The 16456-nt window shown below is 41.0% G+C and overlaps 1 protein-coding gene and 1 long non-coding RNA gene across 4 annotated transcripts in view; one reads left to right on the top strand and one right to left on the bottom strand.

Annotated features, from left to right (window-relative positions):
- NSMCE2 (NSE2 (MMS21) homolog, SMC5-SMC6 complex SUMO ligase) overlaps window positions 1-16456 on the top strand; it is a 249982-nt gene that overhangs the window by 115579 nt on the left and 117947 nt on the right. The gene's annotated exons all lie outside the window — the stretch shown is intronic.
- Window positions 1735-6430, bottom strand: LOC138849984 (uncharacterized). The gene is made up of 2 exons (XR_011389331.1): window positions 6195-6430; window positions 1735-3289 (listed from the first exon to the last, which is right to left on the bottom strand). It is a non-coding gene; the product is annotated as an uncharacterized lncRNA (long non-coding RNA).

Consider the following 16456-nt stretch of genomic DNA (forward strand, 5'->3'; position numbering starts at 1 on the left):
CTTAAAATGAAGAACATCCCCCAATCTGTTAAGAAAAAAATATCTTGGGATCAATGGGCAATCATATTTTCTCATCTAAAAATTGCATTCAGTAGTAAGTGATAACTGATCCTAGTTTAATTCCCTTTTATAAAACAAGAATAGGGAAAAGGAAAAGAGAAGAACCTAAGTATTTGGCTTTGAAAGAATAGACCTGTATAAGGAAGAAATCTTGAGCTTTTATGCTCTTTTTTTTCTGACTAAGGTTTTTTCTCTGCCACGGTATTTTCCTCAGAGGGCACTGGAAGTGAAATGAATCATGCCATGGAAGAATGTCCTCTTGGTCTGCTTAGGGTTGTCTGTATCCCGCAGTGTACCTGAAACTGGTCATGGCATTAAATTGTGTTCCCAATTGGCCCAAGGACTAGGCATTCTGAAATGTGATTTCACTGCCCGTGTCTGTCGTGGATCTAAGCTTCTCTTTGGTATTTTAGTAAATATAGATTGTTATGGAGTGACTTAGCTCAGCTTCATTGTCCCCAAACAGTAGAGTCTACAAAAGGCACTAGTGCATCTCCTCATCTCCTCCTCTCTTTCTCCCTCCTTCCCTCTCTTTCCCCCTTTCCCCTCCTCATCCTTCCTACCCTCCCCCTCCTCTCCACTCTTCCCCTCCCCTCCCCCTCCTCTCCCCTCTCCTCTCCCCTCTCCTCTCCTCCTCACCCTTCCCCCTTCTCCACTCCCCACCCCTTCCAATCACACAGAGGTGTGGAGGTCTGTAGGCCACCTCTAGCCTGAAATGTGAGACTCACTTGACACACACAGTGTCGGGATTTCTTGTTTTTAAATGCATTCGGATCAGAGTCAGGCCTCTCAGTCACTCTCTGACCCTTTCCTTTGTCTTACATCTGGCCCGCTTCAACTGCTTTCTCTCTAACATTAAGGTGTGCAGTTCTTGCTTTACAACTGGGACACTGTCAGTGTAGAATTAAGGCAGGAAATTAGAAGACAGAGTGAGAATCTGCCCCTAAGAGCTTTATTTAAGTATTGAGGAATGTTTGTTCTATATTATAATTTTGTTCCAATGTCATTCTCCTAACTGCTCTTCATATTTCATTACTGTTAGACTGGGTTGTACCTTCTAGCAAGATAAATACAAGGTTGATAGACTGAACTGGGGGATTGTATCAAGACTTAGAGTACTAAGCATCAATAGTAGGCTAGTCTCTAAGCCAAAATACACACTGACACTGAGGTCAAAACAAGTCATAGGTCAGAGCTTAGGGAATAGTCACAGACAGTCTTAGGGAATAGCAGTTACATCCAGGGCCCATAGGAGCAAAGGGATCCAGAATCTGGGCCTCCAGGACCAGGAAGTATGTGAACATTAGAACAGTGAGATCGGATCAGACATCGCAGAAAAGAAGGTGGGACCCAGCAGGGCTGCTGGCTGAGTGATGGGGACTCAGGGTTGCAAGGAACTGAGTCCCTGGGAGTCGTGCAGGCTCCACGTGGAGGCAAGGCTTGCCCTAGAGCAACCATCTTTGCCTGTTTAGATTTTTTTTAATTAATAGACTTTATATTTTAGAACAATTTTAGGTTTACAGAATTGAGCAACTAGCACAGGGAGTTCCCATATCCTGCTGCCACACTGCCACCAGTTTCCCCTGTTTTTAACATCATGCATTTGTATGGCACATTTGTTATGATTGATGAACCAATATTGGTACATTATTATTAACTAAATTTATCAATTAATTTAAGGTTCATTCTGTATGCACTTCTGTGACATTTATTCATGTTAAAATTCACATAACAAAATTTGCCATTTTAACCAAGTATTCAGTGATTTTAAGTATATTCACATTGATGTACAGCCATCACCATGATCCATCTCTAGAACTTTCTGCATCCCGGAAGGAAACTCTACCCGCTGAATCATAATAACTCATCCTCCTTCCCCAGGTTGGTAACCACTCTCCTGCTTTCTGTCACTGTGTACCACTATAGTTGACTATTCTAGGTACTTCATATAAGTGGAATCATATAGTATTTGTCCTTCTGTGTCTGGATTATTTTGCTTACTATGGTGGCTTCCAGGTTCATCTGTGTTACAGTATGTATCACAGCTTCATTTTTAAGGCTGAATAATGTTCCATTGTATGGACGACGTTTTATGTATCCATTTATCTGTTGATGGACATTTAGATTTCTACCTTTGGCTATAATGCTGCTATGAACATTGGTGTCATATCTGTTTGAGTTCCTGCTTTAAATTCTTCTTTGTGTATACCTAGAAGTAGAATTGCTGATTCAAATGGTCTATGGGTTTCTGACAAATACCTGTCATGTCTCCTTCTTAAAAATAATTTTACTGTCCTAAAAATCTCATGCTTCAGCTGTCATTCCTCTCCCATTTATGCCTCTGCTTAGATCTTTTTTTTTTTAATAAAAATGTATTTATTTATATGAAAGAGATACAAAGAGAGTGGGAGAGACAGAGGTCTTCCAACTGGAAGTGGAGCAGTGGGGACAGGAACCTGGCCCTTGTGAGATGTGGACATGTAGGCGGTAGCTTACTCACTATGCTAAAACGCAGGTCCCATATCTTATTCCTTTTGTGAATAGTTAACTCTCTTTCACTTATTTGACCTTGAACTTTTCAGGTAAAGGTGAGTTAATAAAATCATAATCAAGAGTCAGGAAGTAAAATGTTTTGATAAATCAGTTATGGTCCCTTAGGCTTTGAGAGTTTTGAAAGTTATTTATGCAACATGTAGGTAACCAACACAGAACTTTAAAATTGCTTGGATTTCAAATGAGATGTTTTATCGTATCTCTGTTGCTTTGTATTGCATGCATTTATTTCACAACCCCTGTGCTAGATGCTTTAAGAATTGAAGAGTTCATCCAGGCAGGATAGACTGTTTTAGTAGGTCCCGCCTTTCTCATTACCAAGGTACCCTTTCACGGTTGTTCCCCAGGAGCCATGTGATTTGCAAGCGTCTGTTTTGTTATTACAGTTAGGAGACTTTTTCAGGGTGTTTAAAATAGCCTTTGAGCACTCGGGCATCCTGGTGATGTACGGATCTTGAGTAAGAGGTCCGGTCATGTTTTTTATCCAGTGCTTGAGTCTTCAGTTAGGCTTCTCTTGTGTGACTTGTCACTGTGCCCAGTCCTATCATGACAGCAGTGCAAGGTAGCTGGTGTGGCTGTTTTCCAGCGTTGCAGTGCTCAGATTACCATTCCTCAGTCCTCTCCTGTTGCCTGCTGACCTGGCCTTTTCCATTACACTTCCTTTGTGACAGTGACCCTTGAAATGTTTAAAAAAAAAATTCATCAGGGTAGGAAATAAAGAGAAGGCTCTTGCCTCTGTTTTTTTTTTTTTTTTTAAAAGATTTATTTATTTATTTGAAAGGCAGAGTTCCAGAGAGGCAGACGCACAGGCAGAGAGAGTGGTTTTCCATCCGCTGATTTACTCCCCAGATGGCCAGAACGGCAGGAGCTGTGCAGATCCAAAACCAGGAACTTCTTCCAGGTCTCCCATGTGGGTGCAGGGGCCCAAGGACTTGGACCATCTTCTAGTGCTCTCCCAGGCCATAGCAGAGAGCTAGATCGGAAGAGGAGGAGCTGGGACTAGAACCAGCACCCATACAGGATGCGGGCGCTTCAGGCCAGGGCTTTAACCCTCTGCGCCACATCGCTGGCCCCGATATAGTTAAATCTGCCTGTTTAGATCTTTATCTTAGAGGATCTTAGAATCCTCAGCATCATCTGTAGAAGTTATGGTACTGTCATACAGTGGTATTTTGCTTCGTAAAAAATACCAAAGTTAGCTTCCCTAGCAAGATTGGTAATGTGGGTTGCATGCACCTCAGAACGTATGCAAAGTCTTAGAAATCCTATTTATAATTAACTTTTAAATAGAAGGGAAAATTAGGTTTCAATAATAATGTATACATACAGAAAGTATATAAAGGTGAATAAACAAAATACCAGGAGGTTCACACGGGATGAACAACCAGAAGAGATGGGCCGTTGCGGCCATCTGGGGAGTGAACCAGCGGATAGAAGGCCTCTCTCTCGGTTTCTACCTCTTTCTGTAACTCTGTCTTTCAAATAAATAAAATAATTAAATAAAATAAATTTTTAAAATTATAGAAATTATCTATTCCCACAACTCCCTAATGTACTGTCTATTCAGGTATAAAAACTCCATGTGCATTCAGCCAGAAATAGCATATTTCAAAATATTGAGGGTTTTTGTTTTTTAGAAATTACATAGTATAGAGATTCAATTTTGCAAGATGAAAAGTTCTGGAGATCTATTTCACAGCAGTGGAATACATTTAACATTAATGAACCATGCACTCAAAAATGACTGAAGTGGTTAATTTTATGTTATGTGTTTTTTAAACAATCACTTAAAGGTTCACCATTCATCTGCAATCAATATTCTTTTTAACGCTTTCTGTGTGTTGGCCACTTTACAGACCCTGGCCATTCACTAGTCATGATATTAAATAAGAATTCCTTTTTGTATCAGTAGACCAAATTTTCTACTGATTTTACTTTCAGCATCATAGTCTCCGGTGATTACACTATTCATGAAATGTGAATGGTTGTGATTCTTAATAGGGAACCTAACAAAATCAATAAGCAACAGTCTACTAAAGCTGCTTTAATGGTACCAGTTTGTACATATCTTTAACAATATGCCCTCTATGTATTTGCTATTTGGATTCTGGGAGGCACATAGACAGAGGAAATGGAAGAATAGCCCAAGTTACATTTAGTGCTTCCGGTGTTCCAAAGCCTGGATGTAAATGAAAGATGAGTATTGCTATTTAATTTATCTGTCTGGATTTCTTGGCCTAATAGTTACGTATATACCATACACACTGTGGAGAAGCAACCATGGAAACACTTGTTTTCTCATTGGGCTGAATTTACTCTGGGTTGAATGTTAACACAGTGCCTGGCAGCCCTTTAAAAGCAAAAATAGCTTCCGCGTGATTCACTCTGAGTCACTGCTAGTGCTGCTATCCTGCCTAGAGCCCGACACTGAACAAGCTGGCAGCCTGTATTGCTACATTTTTTCTAGGAACTCTGAACACATTTCATTCTTGTGAATTCGCTTGTGCAACGATATTAAATAGAGTAATATGTTTATTTTGTTTCAAAGTCAAATGAATTTGAAAATGGTGAAACTGAAGTATTTTTCTTGGTCTTTCTGGAAAGACTAGATTCTCAGAATTCTCCTGTGGTTACAGAGATTTACTTTATTTTATACAGAATTAATAAAATGCCATGGAAGTTTTGTTTTTTAGATGCTCTTGGCTTTTCTGATTGAAAACACCTCACTAACGGAAGATCTTGGTCAAAAAGAGCCAAAGTGGGACCATCAAGTCAGATGCACTAAGTTTCTGACATTATCCTGCCGTGCACAAAGCTTTCTTCTTCTTTTTGAGTACAGTGAGGCATATGATATAGCCTGCCTTATAGTTAAGCTGGGTGTATAACTTGTAAACTTCTCTCTTGTTATTAAAGGTTATATAATGGGAAGTTCATTGGTTTTGAAAGACAGACCAGACCCACCCTCGGGATTTCTATTGGCCCTTTAACCGTGGTGCATTCCTTTCCCTGAGTAAACCCCTGTGGCCCAGAAAAGAGTGAGTGAGTAGCTTGTGGCTGACTGTGGGAAAACCTGTGAGGGCTCAGTTGATCTCATCTGGGCTGGAGTCAGAAACGGCTGAGAATCTAAAACCATATATATGAGGATGGTTTTCCCTTGATGTTGCAATCTTTATTTTAACATGTTTTTGTGTTTAGCTTTTGGAGTTGCCTAACAGTATAATTTCAATTGAGGTTTAGTTTCAGCTCTTGAATTTTAAACTGCAGAGAACATTTTTTTTTTAATTTAAAGGCATTATCATTTTGCCTTAGGATTTCAGTGATTTGTATAGTTTTCCTATGACAGCCTAAAACCAAAATAAGCCTAACTTAATTCTTAATATTGTTTTGAAATTGTTTTACCATAAAATTCTTACATTAGAAGATGTAACTCTGTCAGAGAATTTCAACATAGTTGCATAAATTGCGTTTCATATTACAACTTGTTCTCGGCTTGACTTCATTGAAATTAATAAAAGGACTCTTTCAGAAGGATCTGGTGACTTAGCATCATTATTTAAGGAAAAAAAAAGTAAAGAACTTACTCATAATGTATCCTGTGTTGCTAAGTTTTCAAAGTTAGCTATCTCAGCCACACCCAGAAGCCTTTTCGGAGAATTGAAATCCACGTATTCATTTATGCTGGCTTAGAATTCTCTTCCCAGTAAAGTAAAAGAGCTGAGATGTATGATGATTGCATGACAAACTGAAGTCAGGCAACTGTTGTTGCCGAGGCTTCAGTGTGATATGTAGTTCCTTATCCTGTGGTTAGAGAGATCCCTCATAGCAGGGCTTTCTGACATGGATCCTGTGGCTGCTAAAAATATCTCTGAGGTATTTTTTGTATCTCAGAGAGAACCCATCACCCTGCCTTCAATCCAGAGGAGAGAATGCCAGTCCTACTATAGCATTCCCCTGTATCTTCACGCGGACTCCCTGCTGCTACCTTTTGGAGGCATATGAATTTTTTGCATGACTTGAACATTAGCCCAGCAAGGTTTAGTTAATGAACTCCTTTCAGGTTATAAACTGAAGGAGCCAGTCTAAGTGAATCTGAACGTAACTCCACGGCCACTTAGTTATTACTGCAGTTGCATCAGGAATGTACGTTGTCATGTAGTGCCTAGGTACTCAATAAAGGCTCTTTAAATGTGAATTCATGCAGCATTGTTGAGCCTGGTCTGCCTATTTGGTCTATGAGGCTTGCTTTATTCCCTTTCACTCATCTGAACATACATTTATTGCACGCTTACTATATGTCAGAAACTTGGATATTTGAGACAAAAATATAATAAGCCGTCAAGAAATACCTTCTTCGTTTGGAAAGGCAGACTTGCAAATGATTGAACACATTAGTCACGTGCTTTTTTTTTTTTTTTTTTTGACAGAGTGGCTACAAACATGTCACTCTGCAGTAACAACAGTTATAAGTTTTTTAACTGACAATAATTGTACATCATTGTATATGGAGTACGGTGTCATCTTCCCATATCCCAAACATTGCAGTGATTAAATCAAGCTTCATCTGCTTCTTTGCAGTGAGAACATCTAAAATCTGTTTTAACACTTTTGAAACATATATTATTATTAACTGTGGTCATCATGCAGTGCAACAGACCATTGAAACTCCTCCTGTCTGGCTGGAAGCATATAACCTTGGACCAGCATGTCCCCTTTGCCCATTATTCCCTTCTCCAGCCTCTGGTTATCACCATTCTACTCTCTACTTATAGGAAATTGACTATTTGAGATTCCACATAAAGTGAGGTAATGCAGTATTTGTCTTTTTGTGGCTGGCTTGTTGCACTTAGCATATTGTCCTGGAAGTTCATCTGTGTTACCTCAAATGACAAGATTTTCTTCTTTATAGAATTCCATTGTGAACCTACCACATTTTCTTTATCCATTCCATTTGTTGACAGTTTGCTTCCATATTTTGGCTATTATTGATAATGCTGCATTGAACATAGTACTACAGATATTTCTTTAATATACTGATTTTTTTTAAAGATATATTTATTTGGAAGGCAGAGTGACAGAAAAAAAAGAGATCTTCCATCCACTGATTCACTTACAAAATGGCCACCACAATAGCTGAGACTGGGCCAGGCTGAAGCCAGGAGTCTGGGGAACTCCATCTGCATCTCCATGTGTGTGGCAGGGGCCCAACTGCTTGGGCCGTCTTCCACTGCTCTCCCAGGCACGTTAGCCGGGAGCTTCATTGGAAGCCAAGCCGCTGAGACTGGAACCAGCACTCCAGTGTGGGATGCCAGCATCACCGGTGGCAGCTTGACCTGACACACTGATTTAATGTCTTTGAATATATATGCAGAAGTGGGATTGCTGGGTCCATTTTCAGTTTTCTGAAGAACCTCCGTGCTGCTTTCCATGATGGCTCTGTTACAGTCCCACCAAAGTGTACAAGGCTCTCTTCTCCACATCCTCCCAGTACTGGATAAGGTTCATCTTTTTCAGTAGTAGTCATGTGAGCAGATGTGAGGTGATATCTCAGTGTGGTTTTAATTTGCCTTTCCCCAATGATTAGCTGTGTGGAGCATGTTTTCATAAATTTGTTGGCCATTCGTATGTCTTCTTTTGACAAAAATCTATTCAGGCTCTTTGCCCAATTTTCAGTGGGGGTGTATGTTTTCTTGCTGTTATTTGATTGAGCTCCTTTTGTATTTTCTACCTTTTTAGCTCATTATCATATTCCGGGTTCGCAAATATTTTCTCCCAAGCCAAGGGTTGTTCCTTTACTCTGTCAAATGTTTCATTAGCCGTTTAGGAGCTTTTTGGTTTGATGTAATCTTGTTTGTCTATTTTCGCTTTTGTTGCCTATGCCGTTGGGATCATACCCAGGAAGTCATTGCTCAGATCAAAGGCATGGAGCTTTCCCCCTATTTATTCTAATAGTCTTATGGTTTCAGAGCTTATGTTTGAGTCTTTTATCTCTTTTTTTTTCTTTTTTTTTTTTTTTTGGACACATAGTGAGGGAGAGAGACAGAGAGAAAGGTCTTCCTTCCGTTGGTTCACCCCCTAAATGGCCACTACGGCTGGCACGCTGCGCCCATCTGAAGCCAGGAGCCAAGTGTTTTTTCTTCGTCTCCCATGTGGGTGCAAGGCCCAACCACTTGGGCCATCCTTCACTGCACTCCCGGGCCACAGCAGAGAGCTGGACTGGAAGAGGATCAACCAGGACTAGAACCAGCATTCATATGGGATGCTAGCGCTGCAAGCAGAGGATTAACCAAGTGAGCCACGGAGTGGATTTTCATTCTCTTGCAGGTGGATATCCAGTGTTCCCACCACCATTTTTTTTTCTTTCTTCTTCTTCTTTTTTTTTTTTTTTTTTTTTTTTTTTTTTTTGACAGGCAGAGTGGACAGTGTGAGAGAGAGACAGAGAGAAAGGTCTTCCTTTTGCCGTTGGTTCACCCTCCAATGGCCGCTGCAGCCAGCGCAACGCACTGATCCGATGGCAGGAGCCAGGTGCTTCTCCTGGTCTCCCATGCCGGTGCAGGGCCCAAGCACTTGGGCCATCCTCCACTGCACTCCCTGGACACAGCAGAGAGCTGGCCTGGAAGAGGGGCAACCGGGACAGAATCCAGTGCCCCGATCGGGACTAGAACCCGGTGTGCCAGCGCCGCAAGGCGGAGGATTAGCCTAGTGAGCTGCAGCGCCGGCCCCCACCACCATTTATTGAACAAACTGCCCTTTCCCTATTGTGTGTTCTTGGCACTTTTGTCAAAAATTGATCGATGCCAAGTGCCAGCAGTGTGGATTTATTTCTGGGCTTTCCATCCTGTTCTATTGGTCGCTAAGTTCTAACAGTTGTTTTAACGATAGCAGCAATTGACCTTCTTTGCATGTTTCCTATGCACCAAGCTATTCAAGGTACTTGGCGACAGATGGCTGGTATCCCCATTGTATGGAAGAGAGTGTTGAGGCTCATCGAGGTTGAGCAGTTGGCCCAGCCTTATGGTTGAAACCCAGGAAATCTGGCAGCAGAGTTCCTGCCCATAACCATTTATGTAAACTGCCTCTTGTTGGGGAAAAGAGAGGCCTCATAGCAGTAGGAGGAAAATGCAGAATCAGGACTATGTGTTTTCTTCTGTAGGGTGTTAGATTTTTAAAAATTAGTGATTACTTTGGACTTCTTTTGCCAAAATCTGAGTTGCTAAAACAGGGTGGCTTCATGCAGTAGGATCCAGCTTGTTTTTCTTAGGCTCTATGTACTAATCCCTAAAATGAGCTGAATCTGAGAACTTAGACACATTGCTTCAGAGTCTAAAAACCAGCTCTTAAACCAGTGTTAGATTGAGCCATTCAGAGAGCTGCAGTGGCGACAGTGCCAGTCAACAGTTGAAAGTAACGCTTTCCTACCGTCGCAGCCAAGGGGGCTCCTTTCATCCTGTGCCTCCAAAAGCTCTCCGGCAAGCTCCTCCTGTCTTTCTCACTTCTTTCCCCGCCAACCCAGCCATTCTGTCCTGTAGTGCACACTACCAGGTGTGCGGAGCCCTGCAGCTCTTGTGTCATGCTTGGCTCTGTCCAAGTTCCTGAGAGCTGCAGAAGAGGGGGAAGACGTGCAGATGCTGAGCTCCCGCACCTGCTGTTCCGCAGCGCCCCCTGAGAGGAGTATGGGCACAGCCCGCAAGGCAGCCTCTCCAAGGAGCGTTCCACTGGCTTGTTTGTTTTACAGTGCACTTTGAGGAGGCCTCGGTTTTACTTAATAAGGTACTCCCTTTGTTATTTCGTGGCATATTTTATAAGAAAATGCTTTTTCTTAGCATAGGAGCAAATTCTGCTAATTTGCTGAACAAAGCCATCTGCAAGGACATTTTAGCTTTCACTTCAGGCTTTGGCAGTTGTGGACAAATGATCATCCTGTTTGATGAGGTGTAAAATAACACACTTGAACTGAAGAATGAACACATTTCCAGATGCGATGTGAACAGTTTCTTCAAGTAACAATTTCCGAAAGATGGATTTTGATAGACTGTTTACAGTGTTACCAAAGTGTCTCCTGAGTCTCTCTCAAGTTGCCCCCACTTGGTACCCACACGTGTACCACTTAACAATTACGGACACTTTTGATTCAATTCAGACTTTACTGCAAAAGAAGAATGCATACCATTTTGTTCAGTCAGAATCTAGCATTCTTTCTTGAACTTTCTCTTGGCACGTTAAGCTGACATATTGGGCATGGAGATGATGCACTGGAAATAACGCATTCCTACCCCGAGGACTGTGTGACTTTCAACTAACTACGTACGTGGCCCAGTTGTCATGTGGGTTTACTTTTATACCATGCCCGGCTCTGACATTTTAAGCTAACATTTTTGACATTCACCAGAAAAGGAAGGTGACTGTACAGTGATCAGATGATAAATTCTAATCATGGGACATTCACATTTATAATTGAAGAGAGTACATCCTTTGTAATTGAAGATAGTGCTCACGAGGACAGGGAGTAGCCAAGGGCAGAGAGCCGGGGTGAACAGCTGCTCTCCCTGCACTGGGTCCCCTCCTATCGGCAGCCAGCATCAGGCTAGATCTCCTTTGTGATTCTCCGGGGCCTCTGGGGTTTGGGAAGTCAGTTCCAGCGTTGGAGTCCACTCTGGGTTAGTGTTTCCCTGTCCCACTTTCTGACTCCTGGAGGAAGGAATGCACTTGTCTGAGAGGGAGTGGAAATGACTCTTGAGAATAAAAACTTGATTTTCATCCTAAGAAGGTGGGAGCCAGAGGAGGAGGAGCGAGAGGAGAGTTGGAAGCAGGGAAATAAGTGTGATTAGGGGAGGAAATTTGGGAGGGAGAATGGGACAGAAGATGGAGGAGAGGAAGAAATGACTTTCTCTCTTCCCCTTACTCCCCCCTTTTTGCCGCTCTGGTTATTTCTGCTTTTCCTAGTTTCCTCTTTTCTCTGCCCTTTTGATGGCACTGCCCTCCAACACTGTTCTCTCCTCTTCTCCCTCGTCTTTCTGTGTCTTTCTCTACCTGCTTCCACCCCACCCCCTTCAGCTGTCTTTGTGACCCCCATTCCCCTTCACAGAGTGTCCACCAGTGAGTGCTACAGGTACAGTCACGGCTGGTGCAGTCTCGGATAGCTCACTCTGACAAGCTTAATCAGACATTCCTGGTTCCCTTCAAATCAGAATGAGTCCCTGCCTTGGCGTGTTCATCCTGAAGTTGGGGGTGCAGTCCCCGGATCCGTGAGCAGGAGAGGGCCTGCCAGGACACTGCCATTGTGGAAGAGATTCCTGCAGTGGTGTCGGGCAGTGGTGAGGGAGTGTGCGCATCCTTGACTGGAGGATTGGTGAGGCTCAGAGAGCAAACCACACAGCTGGTGAGGGCGGGGCTAACTGGAATGCCAGCCTGGGCCTTCCCCCCCAGAGCTGCTGCTTTGGGACCTGCCAAATAAGGAGTCACATGTTGACTTACTCTGCCTTCTGTTTAGAGCTAAGGACAACTTTTGTTAATATGTTTTTCTAAGCCACAGCATTAACTCTTGGTTTTTGATCATGTCTACAGCTGTATATTGCAATTAATACTAAAAATGGAGAAGCCCTCTGCTTTGCTGGTAACTTTTTGGTGTTTGTAAATCTGAGTAAGTGTTCATTAGAATTTCCTTATATCTAATCATTTTTCATTTTCTGACAGTAAAAATGGGTATATTGTAAAATATTCAGTTTAGATGGCAAAGTGAAAATCACCTGTAATCCCATTACCCACAGATAACCATATATCAACATCTTGTATATTTCCTTAGTCTTTTTTTTATAAAATACATATTTGCAAAATTGAGATCAGTTTAGTATCCTGATTATTTCACTCAGCAGTGTTGGCTCAGTAAATATTTCAAAACAATTTTAAATTGATCCCTAATGTCCCATTTATGTGTGCACCATTGATTTATTCCTCTTTGGATCATTGTCCTGTACCAATGTTACCTCCAGTCTATCAGTGGATAACAATTGATATTATCAATTTTTAATGTCAGAGTAATAGTCTAAAAATATCTTGTTCTGTGCATTGAGTCTTAAGTATCAAAATAACAGGTTTTGGATTTATTGTTATTGTATTATATATTACAGAAACTATATCATGGTAAATTTTTCCAGTTGACACTGAGTTTACCAGAAAAATTCAGAAGCTCACATAAGTGATTGGTGTTGTGTTTGGGCAAAAATTTATGAAAGTGCTCTGATGTATTTATTGAATTAGCGGACATTTTACATTAAGTCACTCCCAGCACAAGGTGTTAGTTGCTCAATTAAACAGAAGGAAAGCACAGTTTCTACCTGCAGGAAGCTCATGGTTTAGAGCAGGTAATAAATGTAGATGAGTAATAATGTAACACAAATACATAAATATGCAACAAAGTAAAGCTGCAGGCAGTCTGCTTGGAAAAAACAAAAGTGAATGCGATGAATGTTGACCAGCAGAATGAAGGGAAGACTTCCTGGAAGAGTGAACATTTGAGCTGGGCCTCGAAGCACGATCGAATTTCACTGGAGAAGGCAGTTTAAAGGGCATTTGAGGCTATAATCAGTGCCCCAGGGGACTGAGAGCTTGTGTCATCTTCTAGAAAAGCACATGTTCCAGAGGGTCTGGCAGGGAAGGTGCTGCTTCATGGGGGCAGTTGTAAAGGAAGCATGCAGAGGAGAGGCGTAGCAGGTGAACCTAGAGCAAGACGATCAGTTACTGTGCACCTGGCTCTGTACTAAGCTCCTTCTCATATATGTCTTATCTCATTCCGGTCATATAACAGTCCTGGGAGCTGTTCATATTGCCACTCACAGATGGCAACGGGAGCTCGGAAAGCCTGAGTGACTCCCCCCAGTCACAAAGCTTACAGGAGGCAAAATCAAATCTCAAACCTAGGCCTGAAATCTGTTCTTTGTTTCCACTACCACATGAGATAGTATCATAGAAAGCCCTGAAAACTGTGTTAAGGTGTTTGGAATTTTTCGTTTGTATTGCTGTTTGCTTGCTACTTTGCTTGCTTGTTTTCTAAGCTCTTAATGTACTGATGAACTGCAGGCAGTTTCAAGTTTTTTTAAAATTACACACCCTTGATAGTGCAGTACTTTTTAACATGGATCCAGTTCAGTATTTTAACCTTCTTTCCAGTGGATTTTCTTGTATGTACCCCATTTTAGAGACCGCTGGAATTGATTACAAATAGGGAAGGGAGAGGGTCAGTGGTAGTTGGTAGGAGGAAAAGGTAGCAGAAAGGGAGAGCTTGTTTTTTGTATAGACTTGAGTTTAAGACACCTAAGTACCCAGATTTGAAGATGCTTCATACAAACTTGGAAATGTTATTAAAGATTTCAGAAAGTAAAATGGCACCAAGCCTATGCTCTAGATAAAATTCAGCTTCATCTTCAAAACAGAGTTCAACATTTTCCCCTCCAGTCTACTGCAAATGATGATTGATGAAAACATCAGGAGTCTCTTTTGTATTCATTTTAGCTAGTTATCTTTATTTGATTGCTTTAGTATTTTATCATCTTGCTCTCAACTAAATATTTACAGATTTTTAAATATGTTATCCTTGGCGATCTAAATTAAAGAGTGAGTATTCTTAAAATAGATCTCTTGTGTAGCCTGCAGCATGAAGATCTTTTTGAAGAAGACCTTGTCCATTGTAATTCATTGGCCTTTCCAGATTCCTTTAGAACATTCAAAGTTATCAAGCCTAAGCATGCCTTCAGACAGAGATTCAGATAGACATCAGGAGGTCTTTGCAGGTGGCTTATGCTTTTCAGTAACTTCCTCAAAAATATAATTCTTGTTTCCTTTTGGCCAGCCATCCATGTGAGTTAATGCCTATAAAGCTTTGCCCAGAGTCCCTTTAATTTATTAAAGCTGTACAATATATGATTAAAGACACAAGTGCTGGTTGGTGTTTTTGGCTTACTTCCATTTAGTTTGATTTTCATTAAGAACACTATTTTTTAAAAACGTCAGGCAAAAATACCTTTCATCATTGATATTCAAAGCACATTTCCTTGGGAAAATGGGAAAGAGAAGCAGCTATAGTTCTCCTGAATCTCATGAAATTCAATTAAGTTTCTTCATTTTGTCTGTTTTCTGTTCAGCATCAGTATCGGTATCCTCAGTGAATATTTATTGAATACCCAGTGAATAATAGTACTACTGAAAGCTGATCTCATGCCAATGTGGGAAAGCACCTTCTCTTATTACTTTGGATAAAAGGTGCAAAGAAGTTAGCAGTCTATGTCAAGTTCACAAAATGAGTCTTTGGTGCAGTTGGACAAACAGACTTGCAAAAGTGCCTAAAAAGAGAAACATTCTTCCTAATGGAGGAAGTGGCAAAGGAAAATCTAGTCGATGAGTCTCCCTGATCTTGCCCCTGTCTGTCTTAGACAGCAGAGGGCAGCAACATGAGATTTTAGCAGGAGTGGAGGGAACAGTTTTTACTGGCTCTTCTCAGAGCTCTGGACATAGCTGCCCTGGATCAACAGCAAATTTTTGAGACCTTGAAATAGAGGATTAAGGCATTGAACAAAATCACAGTGTAGATGATTGTACATTTAAAATGACAGTACCTGGATTTATATTTAATATATATTTTCTGATTCTGTTGCTTCTTAGGCCTTTATTTTATAGAATCTACAAGAATTTAGGACATTAGGAATAAACAGACTCTGAGGTTAGAAGCATTGATTTATGATGTGCTAATACAAGATGTTGATGGTTGTTTTACAGATAGTGGCAGGATAACCTGATATACAGGAAGTACCGACCCACGTAATGAAGGTTCAGTAGTGTGAATGGTGCAGACGTCCCATCAGGAAGACAGTGCCTTATTTCCATAGCTTGTGAGCGAGTACGGTCATTTGCTGCTTTACGTTTGCCCAGCATCAGACAGCACAGCGTATTACAGGGACAGAGTGATGAATGCATCCAAATTCCTTTGTTGTAGTCCTGCCACTGTAATATTGATTACACGCTGAGATAATCCATCCCCCCACTCCTGCCCCGTGCCCTTAAAGTCTTCCCTCCCTCCCTGAAGCAGATTTTTTGTGTTCTTTTGTTTTGCCACAGAACTGTCATCGTACTCATCACAGCACTATTTGCACCCTACTGGTTGCAACCCACCAGTGATTAATGAAATCAGTGTAAGAGGTTGTGATCAGTATTTTGTTTAAAGAGGAAAATTACTGAATAGGGTAGATTAGAAAATACCCATATGGATCATGCATACAAACGGTGTTGCTTTATGAAATTTTTGTTTATTACTTATGTGTGCATAGACTGGGTTGTAATGTAAAATGTATTTCTTATGCAGGTTATATTAAAAATTGTTTTGAAAAGCACTTCATTGTAGCATGGATCGCAGCATCATGTAATTAATTATCAGCTTACATATCCGTCCCCTAAGGAAACTGTGAACCTCTAGAAAGACAACCTTATTTTCTGCCTGTCACGTATAGGCCTTCAGTAAGTGTTAGAGAAATAAATGAATGACGTGGCAGCTACTTAACTCCTCTGAGCCTTCTATTTATTTTTCATAAATTAAAATGTTATCAGCTGTGTTTCCCAGTGTTTTCATGAAGATGACTTAAAATAATAGATGTAAAAGTGCTTTATGTAAGCACCGTGCACATAGGAAGGATTATTGTCTGGCATGATTTTTTTTATTGTTGTTGAGCAAATAAGCCACAGTAAGTCTTGAAATCTTAACTCAGTGTTTTAAACAGTACTGATGTTCGTTGTGTTTTTTTTTTTTTTTAAGATTTATTTGTTTATTTGAAAGAGTTACACAGAGAGAAAAGGAGAGACA

The sequence above is a fragment of the Oryctolagus cuniculus genome, chromosome 6, assembly GCF_964237555.1.
Source record: "Oryctolagus cuniculus chromosome 6, mOryCun1.1, whole genome shotgun sequence".
In the NCBI taxonomy this organism is placed as follows: Eukaryota; Metazoa; Chordata; class Mammalia; order Lagomorpha; family Leporidae; genus Oryctolagus; species Oryctolagus cuniculus.